The sequence below is a fragment of the Triticum dicoccoides genome, chromosome 4B (genome assembly GCF_002162155.2).
Source record: "Triticum dicoccoides isolate Atlit2015 ecotype Zavitan chromosome 4B, WEW_v2.0, whole genome shotgun sequence".
Lineage (NCBI taxonomy): Eukaryota > Viridiplantae > Streptophyta > Magnoliopsida > Poales > Poaceae > Triticum > Triticum dicoccoides.
In genome coordinates this window covers 158,868,047-158,879,384 of record NC_041387.1, presented here as the reverse complement: position 1 = coordinate 158,879,384, position 11,338 = coordinate 158,868,047, and positions in this window count along the sequence as shown.

Genomic DNA, 11,338 nt, shown 5'->3' with positions numbered 1-11,338 from the left:
GGGGACGTTTTTTCGCGAAATACGGTGGCCCGTCAGGTGGGTCCTAGCAGTCAGGGGGCAAACATTTTTTTTCGCAAAATACGGTGGCCCGTCCAGTGGGTCCCTGCTATCAGTTGGAGGAATCATTATTTTCCGCGTAATAAGGAGGCACTTACTTGCTGCGGCCGTGGACCCAGCTGAGACTCTCCATGTATAGTATACTCCTTCCGATGGAAGTCGTTCCTTGACCACGTTGACCTCGCCGCGTTCCATTGCATGCATGCGTCCATGGGCGTGGTGCGTCCCCACTGTCAGCCTCTCACGTACAGTCATCTTCCAATGACTCTCGGTTGTTGACCACGTTGACCACACCATGCCGAGCGCACCCAGACTGGAATGACCCAGAGATGGGGAAGATGGGGCAGTGGAGTCGCAGATGGAGAGGAGTGGGAAACTTCACTGGTTCGGGTGCGCGGAAGCACAGCCTCAGTGCCGCCCACAGGAGACAGGAGCAAGAACAGAGGTTGAAGAAGGAGCACGGCTGTTGGATTAACATCCAACGGTCCAGCTGCTAGAATCATTTGTCGATTAAGTTGACAAAGCCGTGCGTACACGTCCGCTTAGCAGGCCCACAAGTCAGTCACCAAATCTGACGGGTCCAAGCTGTCAACGGGATGAATAATTTTTTTCGCAAAACAAGGAGGCACTTCCTTCCGTGGGAAGATACAGGCGGTGGGTCCCAGCTCTCAGGTGGAGGAAACATTTGTTTTCAGCTTAATAAGGAGGAACTTTCCTTGCGTGTGACCATGGACCTCGTGGGTCCTAGCCGTCAGTCTCTCCATGTACAGTCCTCTTCCGATGACTCTCGTTTGTTGACCACGCCGCACCGAACACAGCGAGGCGGTGGACGACGGCGAGGCCCCGGACGGGAACGACTCGGATATGGGAAAACGCGGCAGTGGAGTCGCAGATTGAGAGGAGGAGAAGGGTTATAACTGGTTCTGTTGCAATTCATATCAAAGTTAGGTTCACAGGACACGTTCATATTCATAGCCAACATTCACTATCAACAACTCAAAAGATTCATATATACACAAGCTCAGCATATCTATGCATCCAAATGATTTATAGATCACACGACAATATTCATACATAATTCACAAAAAGATTCAGATATACACATGTTCAATATGTTTATGCATCCAAATGATTGAGATCACAGCCAATATGATCCATGGACGAACTTTAATTACCTAGGGTACAGACTGGTAAATGGTGTTCAATCAGAGGTACTTCTTGCTAAAATTAGTTCTTGTACGAGTAAACTTTCGAGTACATAAGAGGCAGCACAGACAATCTGAACTTTGCTTGTAGGTTTATCCTCAAATAGTGGCCTCGTGTCGACAGAGGTTTGAGCAACTTGGCCACTACTTTCATCCAACTAGTTCATTGGCTCATCTTGGTCCTGTATCTCGCCAAAATTCTACATTGCAGACGAGAAAGGAGGCGGTTGAGAAAATGAAGCACCCAAATTTTTTGTGCAGTTCAACTGAAATGGAGCATCCTTGGCGTGCAGACTGATTAAGTCCCAGATGAATATACGCATCAACCAACTTGTCTGGAATCTTTAGACTCCATGCCATATAGTTCGCTACCATATGTGCCGATAACCAAAAGGAACAAGTTGGGACCAAAGACTGGACTGCGTTTTTCTGGGCTATGCACCAAGCAATATTTTTGGCGTTCACTCTCCTAATACTTGGAGTTTGACAATTGGTTGACGCCGGTTGTTACTCGAATGAATATAGGCACTTCTCGTCAACATCGATGCTTGTCTGAGTGAACTGTGGAGTACATAGCAGCAGCATAAGTACCTGTCCATCTCATCATTTTGTGCAGTTCGACTGAAATCACCCGATGTAATGATTTGTCTGCGAGTTCAGGCTCCAAATTACTCCTTTATGAAGCCGAGATAAGCCAAGCGACTAACAGCAAAGGAAGAAAGCATGCGGAGATTAGCGACTGATAGGAAAGGACGGAACCTGTCGAGGCAATGAAGCACCCAAAGTTTTTGTGCAGTTCCACCAAAATGGAGCATCCCTGTTGGCACATATATTGAGAGAGTGAGATTACTGTAATAGTGGGACTAGTTGATGAAACATACACTAACAAATAGAAGCACCCTCATTATCTTAATGGGTAAAGTTAGCAACATAGTAGTCTTGCTTAAAGAGAGGTATTAGTTTATTTAATCAGTTCGAATTAGCTCAACTCAACACTCAAGGCATTGCCATTTATCATAGGTTGCAAAACTTAAAAGTGCAAAGATAAAGGAGTTTCTCATGACAGTAGCACGATACAAATAGAGATGACAACAAACTAATATGGATGAAGGCCTTAGGCCCGTACCAACCTGGGAAAAAAAGCTTATTCATGTAGTCCCATAAGAGATGAAAAAGCACTCACTGGAATCACACAATAGTATATATTTTTGTGCACTTCAAATGTATGGTTGAAATCACTCTTGTTTACTAGTGCTGAGATTATATCAAAGATTATCAAGAACTTCCAGCAGAGTTAAAGCACTGGCTGGGATATAGTTCATTGTATTGTCTTGTGTAGTTCCACTAAAATGTATGATTGGCACAACATGATCCTTGTTTGCACAAGTAGGAACAAGGTGAAACCTTCATTAGCTTAGTGAGAAAGGATAGGAAGACATCAGCATATTACTCAAACAGTAGCATCAAATTCATGATGGACATTACGCAAAACATTGCCTCATTGAACCAATGGCAATAAATTGACATGCAAAACAATAGCACTATTATGTCATGACACTAATAATATTCCCTCCCTGCTCCACGACATGATTCGCCTCCGTAGACAAACATTCACACGTACATGATTCAGCATAGGGTCCTACTAAAGATTTGTTTAACTCCAACGGGAAAATTAGGCAGTAATAAATTAGTGGTACTTAAGTACTCCTAATTAATTAAGTGAGACAGCAGAAGTGGAAGGGCTCCCTGGAGGATCGTCTCACATGTAAGGTAGTCGTTGCCAAAGCCCTTGAATAGCCTCGACTGAGGCCTCTGGTTTCAGCAAGGTCGCCTTGGCACTGTTTATTCTTCTTCTTCTTCCCCTTCATGCTCTGTTTCACTTTCTCGTCACCAGTTGGTGAAACCAAGTACATGATTGGCCTTCTAATTCAGAATTGGTTTTGTCAGTGAGGGAGTACAAGTGTACTAGTAAAAAACAACATTATTTTCTCATGGCAGTCGGAAAATAGAGATGAACACATGCATTAAATATCATTCTTACCTAAAGGAAGGTTATGGCACCAATATGGATGATGAGGATTGGAACACAGATCTCCCTTTGTGCAGTTCCACCAAAATGAACCAACTGTTCCATCTGACATTCCAGTTAAACAACACAAAAGTCACTTCTTTTAAGAAGAGTTTTGTGCAGTGCACCAAAAGGTCACAACAGCAACCAGGTGAATTGGATATCCCTGTTTGCACAAAAAGGCACAGAGGAAACAGTCAGAGTCTCAAACAATTACAGGAAAAAACATTTGGCTAAACTTGTTAGAGTCTCAAACAATTACTGGCAAAAATAGTGGCATGGCTTCATTTTTACCATGGACATTATATTAAGAACGGCTAAGGCTGCGTTTGGTTCACAGGTTTGGTGCAGGATTTTTGTAGGAACACAATTCCTAAGGTATTCTTTCCCTTCCAACCGTTCGGAACACGGGAAAGGTGAATAGTGTTTCATAGGAAAGCTGGTCTGGTTGTGTTGATTCCATCGGATTAGAAACATCCATGCGCTACTCATTTTTTGGGCGGAAGCCCGAGGTAGGCGCTCCCTGCCATGCGTTAGACAGGTTGTTGTGCTGTGTTTGCCAGAATAAAAAAATCAACCTATGTGTGGTACGTGAGGTGAGGACAATAGTAGTCACTTTGCAGCTGAATAAACAAATAGCATCTCATACTGCCAAGCATGCTACTCTAAAAAAACCAAAATGTACATTTCGTAGTCCATCCGAACACATTCTCTTGAGAGTTTCCTCCGGTTCGCTGTTCCATAGTTTTATACCTACATTCCTTTCCTATTCCTCTATTTTCATCAAGACCTATGTTTTCTGCCCCTTTATTCCGACCGGAGCCTAAATATTTGGTATAAGGGCATGGGACAGTGGGTGCAGCAGCACCATGTACGTAAACAGGGGCATAAAGTGGTGATTCATAATTTGTTGCCCCGAGAAACAAACATCCAAGAAACATATCTGGGTTGGTCCAATTTTTGTTCACTCTAGCCACCTACTCCTATGTGTGGATAGCAAATCTAGTCCTGGTCATAGCACTTTGTACAGCGTTACCCCTATATTTCCATTTTCGACTAAGAGACCGGTTGGATGACCAGTCTGTACTACTTTCATCCCCTTTCCTTCCTGTTTGTACCAAGTCCGATGTACATACTAAATTCCCCCACCCCCACTTTATTTCAGTGACAAGTATTTTTGGACGGAGGGAGTACAAGCTTCGACTCCATGAAGTAGCTTTACCTCTAACAATAGAAAAAAAATAGGTGACGTTGGACCATCCGATCGAGAGGGGCTGAGAGGTAGAAAATGATGCACATGCAGTGACGTAGCAAGCTGGGGAAGTAGAGCTAAGGTGGTTTCGAACGAAGATATACCTGAAGGTCGTCGAGATGTGGATAGGTGGGCGGTGGGAGGCCGGATCCGCCCACAGGCAATGACGAAGGGATCGGAGGACCTCCCGCGCCGGCGCTTAGCCAGAGATAACGGTGCGGCTGGCAGTGGGTCTCCTCCCTCGCTGTCGACAACGGCCTAAACGCTGCCCCTCCTCCCCTTCACCGGAGGAGGGGGATACATTCGGATCTGTAACCAGTGGTGAGGATGGAAAGCCAGTGTTTTTTGAAGGGAGAAAGACAGGGTTACTACCCCTATCTTGTTTAGATCTGGAGAGGATGTTAGTGTGTGAATAGAGGATCCCTAGCAAGCAAGCGCGGAGGCTCCGGCCTATATATAAGTAGTGGGGTAGTTTTCCTTTTTCACTCGATCAAAACAATCGTTTAAAATTGTGTACTACTACATGCTAGGTCGCGGGTTTTTTAGTTGTTAATTGTTTTTTGAGATAGCTACCCGCTTGTTCCAAGTGGTGTTATGGTGTGCCAGGTCGCACTTTGTATCGTTCAAGTCTGGTAGTACTACAAGTCCCTCCATTAAATGAACAACCACCCCCTCGTAAAAATTGTGAACAGGCCCACGGCTAAAATTAGCGGAAACGTGGGTTGCCCCAACATGCATTATTATTTATATTTCCTACTCCCTCCGATCCTAAATATATGTCTTTTATATTAGCCACACCTAAGACAAGAATTTTTTTATTAGCAGTGAACCCCACATGTCATAGACACAAAAATTGTGGCAAGATTCCCTTAGGCAAGCCAAAGTGTGTCTAACAATTTGAGCAACTCAGGTTAGGCAAGTGTGGCAAGTGTGGGAAAAATAATGTGGCAACATAAGACAAACATAGTCGCAATCCAAACAGCCCCGTGATTTTCTATGACATGCATGAAAATTTGGTTAGTTAAATATATAGTCAAAATTTGGCAAGGTGCATCAAATCAACACATGCAAGTATCAAAAGGAAAGTCACGGCATGCATGCATGCGTTGTACTCCCTCCGTTTCCAAATATAAGTCTTTTTAGAGATTGCAACAAGTGACTACTCCCTCCGTTCCTAAATGTACGTCTTTTTAGGGATTCCACTACAAACTACATATGATGTATATAGACATATTTTAGAGTGTAGATTCACTCATTTTGTTTCGTATGTAGTTCATAGTGAAATCTCTAAAAAGACTTATATTTTGGAACGGAGGGAGTACATACGAAGCAGAATATGTCTACTCCTACATATGAAGTAGCCCATTTGAAATGTGTAAAAAGACTTTTATTGAATGCAGTGCTTTGATGTGTCGCGTCAACTCGTACAAGACCGAGAAATTTGATTACTACGACGCCCTCTCCCTCGCGGACTGAGCTCCGGTGCCTTAACTGCACCTGCCTTTGGCTGCATGACATGTGGGCCAACCACCTGTTGGGCCCACCTGTCATGGATGCAAAGGCAGGAGCAGTAAGTAGAAGATTTCGCTACACGCTATCCCTCCCGCACGAGGTGGACGGACATGCAGTAGTGGATTTGATACTGTAGAAGTAGGAGTAACAACATTGTTCGTCTTCTCGAAGGGGCGAAGAGCCAAGTGCAAACCAAACGTGGCAGTTGCAAACGCTCGCATGGTGCGGTTCCTTGGAGTACTAGCCAGGCTCTTGCATGAGACAAAATTGCTATTGTTTAACAATTAAACTCCATTATCCATTGGTTGATACTCATTCCGCATAGGTCCACGCTCTTAGCACTGTTTCCTCCTGGGGTCACCAATATTTATTTGCTAATTAATAGCATTCCATGCAATGAACTAGCCATTGCAAGTTATTAAAAGCATGCACACCTCTCATCTCTTATTGGTTGATACGTATGTCAAGAAACAAGAAACAAGGTAGAAGTTAATGCACTGCGCCTAAGTGTTTTGGGACTATTTGCTTTCCGTAAGATGACTTACACACCTAGACGGAGGGAGTAGTATAGACCTGTAAACTGGAAAGGAGTATTTGCCTTTCTAGAGATTTCAACAAGTGACTAGATTTCGGCTAAAAAAAACAAGTGACTAGACTACACCGTGTGCAGTACCCCCTCCCTTCCGGTTTATAGGGCTCAAATCTCATGAACCAACGCATTTTGTGATTGGAGGAATGTATCTCGTACTTTACAAAACTACCCTAATTAAACTCATGCATTAATTACGTAGTTCTCTCGTTTTCCTCTCCGCCTTGGTCACGGTGCACAATATTGAGAGAGTTCTTGGATACGTTTTAGTCTCACGACTAAAAGTAGTGGGACTAAAACTTGTTAGCCTCATCCATGCTTGGATCCAAATACTAAAGAGACTAAAATCAAGTTAATGACATTTCAAAGCATCCGGGCCCGCGTTCCATCCACCAAATCACAGCGAGGTGCTACAGTCGAGACTCACCTGTCACCCTAGTGTGGCCGTCATGACCCGTCATATCACAAAACCCACACCTTTACCAGCAGTGGTAAGGTGGCCTCCAAGTTGGACTGGAGGAAGCAACCATCATTTCATTGGAACGCTCGTTCAAGCCCTTTCTTCCCTTTCTTGAACAAAACCTCACTCCAGGCTACTCACTTCCTCCATTTTTCTTCTCTACCAACGAACGAAAGGTGAGCAATCAATTATGCTGCTATATTTTCATTCCAATAATCTTCTTTTTCCGAAGCACCGACCGACTCTCACATCCTATTCTTTTCCCGTTTTCATTGCGATTGTGGTTTCCTTCGATTGCTTTTTGTTTGTTAGTTCATTGATGGATCATGGAGCACTAGGCAAAGAGTTGCCGGCGGACAACCCACTGGAGACAACAATCTCCAGGAAGCGAGCACTGACCAACGAGTTGACCATGTTGGCGGGCCAACCCATGGAGACGAAGAACTCCAGGAAACAAGCACTGGCCAAAGAGTTGAGGACGTTGGCAGACGAACTCCTCAAAGAAAGTTGGAAGAACAGTAAGGGCCCCACCGTGCCTACCCCAGGAGCTCTGATTGCCACCTATGTGAGGCTCAAGACCGAGTTTGAGGAGATAGTCGCCGTTGAGAAGCAGTATTCCCCTGGCAAGGTGATGGCCCCCATCGAGGACGAGGAGATGGCCCCGGGAGGGATGAGATCCCCCGGTGACCTGCACAAGGTAAAAAATAATGGCTTATTACCATAGTTGTGGTTTTTGATTATTTGCAATGTGCTTGCTTTTTGATTATTTGCAATGTGCTTGCTAATATGTTAGTGTTGTGCAGGTGCCGGTGGTTGTCCTTGATGATTCCGATGTTGTGGCCCGTCCTATTGGCATCGCCCCGGAGATCGATTCTGATGCCGCTGTCCATCTTGTGGACATCGCCCCAGAGATCGATTGCGATATCGCGGTCTGTCCTGTGGACATCCCCCAAAAATCGATTCCCATGCCGCTGTCCGTGCTATGGTCATTGCCCGAGAGATCGATGACAAGAAATAGTTGGTCGTGCTAATCCTTCAGGGTAGTTTGCATTGCCCTGTGTTTAATTACCAGAACGATGCGTGTTATCGAACCATCTTAGGCCTAGTGCACTGTCTTGTGTGGTAAGATCTTGCTACTTTTGTTTGATAGTGAATCATGCGATGAATCATGCAAACCCTCTCCGAGTTATGGAAACAGATGTATCCTCACCAGCTTTTGATGTAATATATGGCATGCTTAGATGTAAGTTTGAACTATTTATCATATCAGCAGGGCTTGTTGAATGATTCTTGGTGTTAGTAGGCTAGCTACTGTGCGAGCTATAGTACTTGCAAAACACTCACCAAAGAGAAACATTGGGGCTGATGAGCTCGTGGTACGCTTATACTTATCCCTCATCGATCGACCAATAGCCCTAGCTCCTAAAATTGTAGGCTTAGCGATCGATCAGACAATAGTCGACATACATTTAGGCCTCATTTGTTTTGGTTCATAGGGTAGGAAAATCGTAGCAAAAGTACAGAGAACATGCAACTCAAATCATAGCAGTGCAGAGACGTACTCCCTCCGTTCCAAAATAGATGACCTAGGCGGGCTAGTTTGGCCTAGTGGGTTTCAGTGATATGACGTGGTACAGTGCCGTCCAGTCTTCGCGTGTGGTAGCAGTATTGCAGGTATAGTAAGTTTTCGTGAAGAAGCATAATTCAACGAAGTCAGGATGGTTCCTTCGTCCGAACAACTTACGGTGGGAAAGGTTGGGCCTGCGATACGACTGGGGTAGACCAGGATAATTTTGTGCATGGCAGGTGGACCAGGATGGTCGACGTCCCACATGTCGGCGAATGAAAGTATTCTTTCCGATATAGAGGACGAGCAATGACTATTCATTGTTTATTTTTGATGAAAGCTATTGTCTCCACTGTTACTCCTTGACTTTGGCAATGCCTCTCTCTCCTCCACATAAGCGAGGACTACTTGCTATGCATGCAGCGGGCAGCTGGCGTCTTGTGGGGCCAGGGCGGTGAGAGCGGGCTCCGAAAGCGGTCCGGACCCCAGCATGGCCCACCTCACATTATCACCATATATTTTTTGGAGTCCGTGCGCGGCGGGCGGGCGATCTCTTCTCCCTCCCCTGTTTCTCTCTTCTCAGCTGACGCCCGCCGAGCGATTAGATTTCAGCTATCGATGGTCTATTCAATTATGGTCCCACATGTCAGTGAAATTGCAAGATAATGCGTGTCCCCTCTGGTGAGCGGCGTGCGAGCCGGACTGTCGGGGTTGCGACGCGTACGAGTCGTAAGTGTGCCGCCTTTTCCTTTGGAACTTGCGAAGCGTAACATTTTCGCGCGATCGATCGATAGAAATCCAGAACAAAATGACGAGGGCTGTGCTTTCCCGCTCGTTAGGAGGGCTAGTTCGAGTGATATGATGTGCTACAATGCCGTCCACTTGCTCCATTTTTATGTAAGCAAGAGTTTACACTCGTATGCGGGAGGAGTGCGAAACACCGCGAATATGATTTTGATCGAGGGATAACTGTTCCCTGCCAAATAATGGAGGATTGTTAGCGATTATAGCATGATAGTTATGGCATCTCCAGCGTTGGCCCACAAATTTACATCGGCATCTGTTTGAGGACACTGATGGATGCCATATGATGCTGCCCGCATACCTTTCGACAACTATATGAACTAACCGGACGAAATTCGTGCAAACAAAGCAAATTTCAAATTAACCGGATGAAATTCATTACATTTCAAAAACTTTTCCTACAAACTGGATGAAATTCATTACATATTTCGCACAAACCGTACTAAACCTACTGTAACCTAATCTAAACAATTGCCGGCGCCCGACCACCATGTACGGCCATGAACCCGAGAAAGCCGGCCATTGCCTTTGCCTCCTCCTCATCTGCCTTGATAACCTCCTCCTTCGACCAGAGCGCAAGGTTATGAAGATTTCCGCCTCCACGTCACTGTCAAGCGGCTAATCGGTCGCCGATGTTTACCCCACCAAGCTTGGCGTCGACTGAGTGGAGTAGCGGTGGCCTTCCCGGGACCAGAGTGGCAGCGACCTACTGTGTACTACTCTTCCTGACTGCCGGCTGCGCCCGCGCACGCGCGCCGGCTTCGTGGTCGTGGCGGCGGAGGGAGGCCCGGGTGGTGCCAGCGATCTCCTTCGTTTGCTCCTACGACAGTACGTCAAAGAGAGCTTTGGAGTGCGCCCGGAGCGGAGCCTCCGATGTCCCTCGTCTGGTCCTGCGACAGTATGTCCAAGAGAGCTTTGGAGAGCCACGAGGCCATGGTTGAAGTGGTGCCGACAGAAGGAAGGGACCGGAGGAGAATAACTGTGGGTCTTTGGCTATGGCTGGGAGCTGGGGCTCAATTTAATATAGCGGGCGAATGGCAATGAGCCGCGGCAGACAGATGGACAACTGGCGCCGAAGTAGGTTCGTCGGGCGTGAATGCGGACACTGCTTCAGTGACTTGACTGCAGATGCGTTTGGGTGTCTGACATGTGGGCCCAACGGGCATCTGGCCCGCATGTCAGTGACACACCAATTGCACCTGCAGTTAAGTCCAGTGAATGCGGCATTGACATTCTGGAGAGACGGTGACCGTTTCAGGCGCATGCGGACTGTTTGACTGGTCAACCATACCAATACGGAGCTATAAGCTGAGCCATCGACCGTATAATCACCATATCTTGTATACAACGATCAAGTTTGTCAAGACAAGTTCGATGACCGCCAATGCATTTTACTCGGTAATAACTGACCAGGATTGAAGGGGAATCCTAATTTGCTTCGTCTTATGTCCTTGAGCTCTTGACAAACCAATGCACTATATGGTTGTCCGACCACTACACCCCAGAGCACTCACCAAGCGTCGTTCATGCCACCGCGCCACACACTAACCGGTAAGGCAGCGATGGCATCCCGCCGCGCCGAGTTCCTCGCCGCCCACGAATGCACACAAAATGGTAGGCAAGCGATGGCATCCCGCCGTGCCGAGTTCATCGCCGCTCATGACCTCACAACTATGTGGGAGGAATTTGAATATGCCAAGGCCGAATGGGCGGTAGAGCAAGAGGCGGCCAAAGCCACACAAAGGGAGTGGAAAAGTTAGAAAGCACTCAAGAAAAGAGAGGCCCGCCGCCGCAAGAAAGAAAAGGATGCACGCGCTTCTGCGG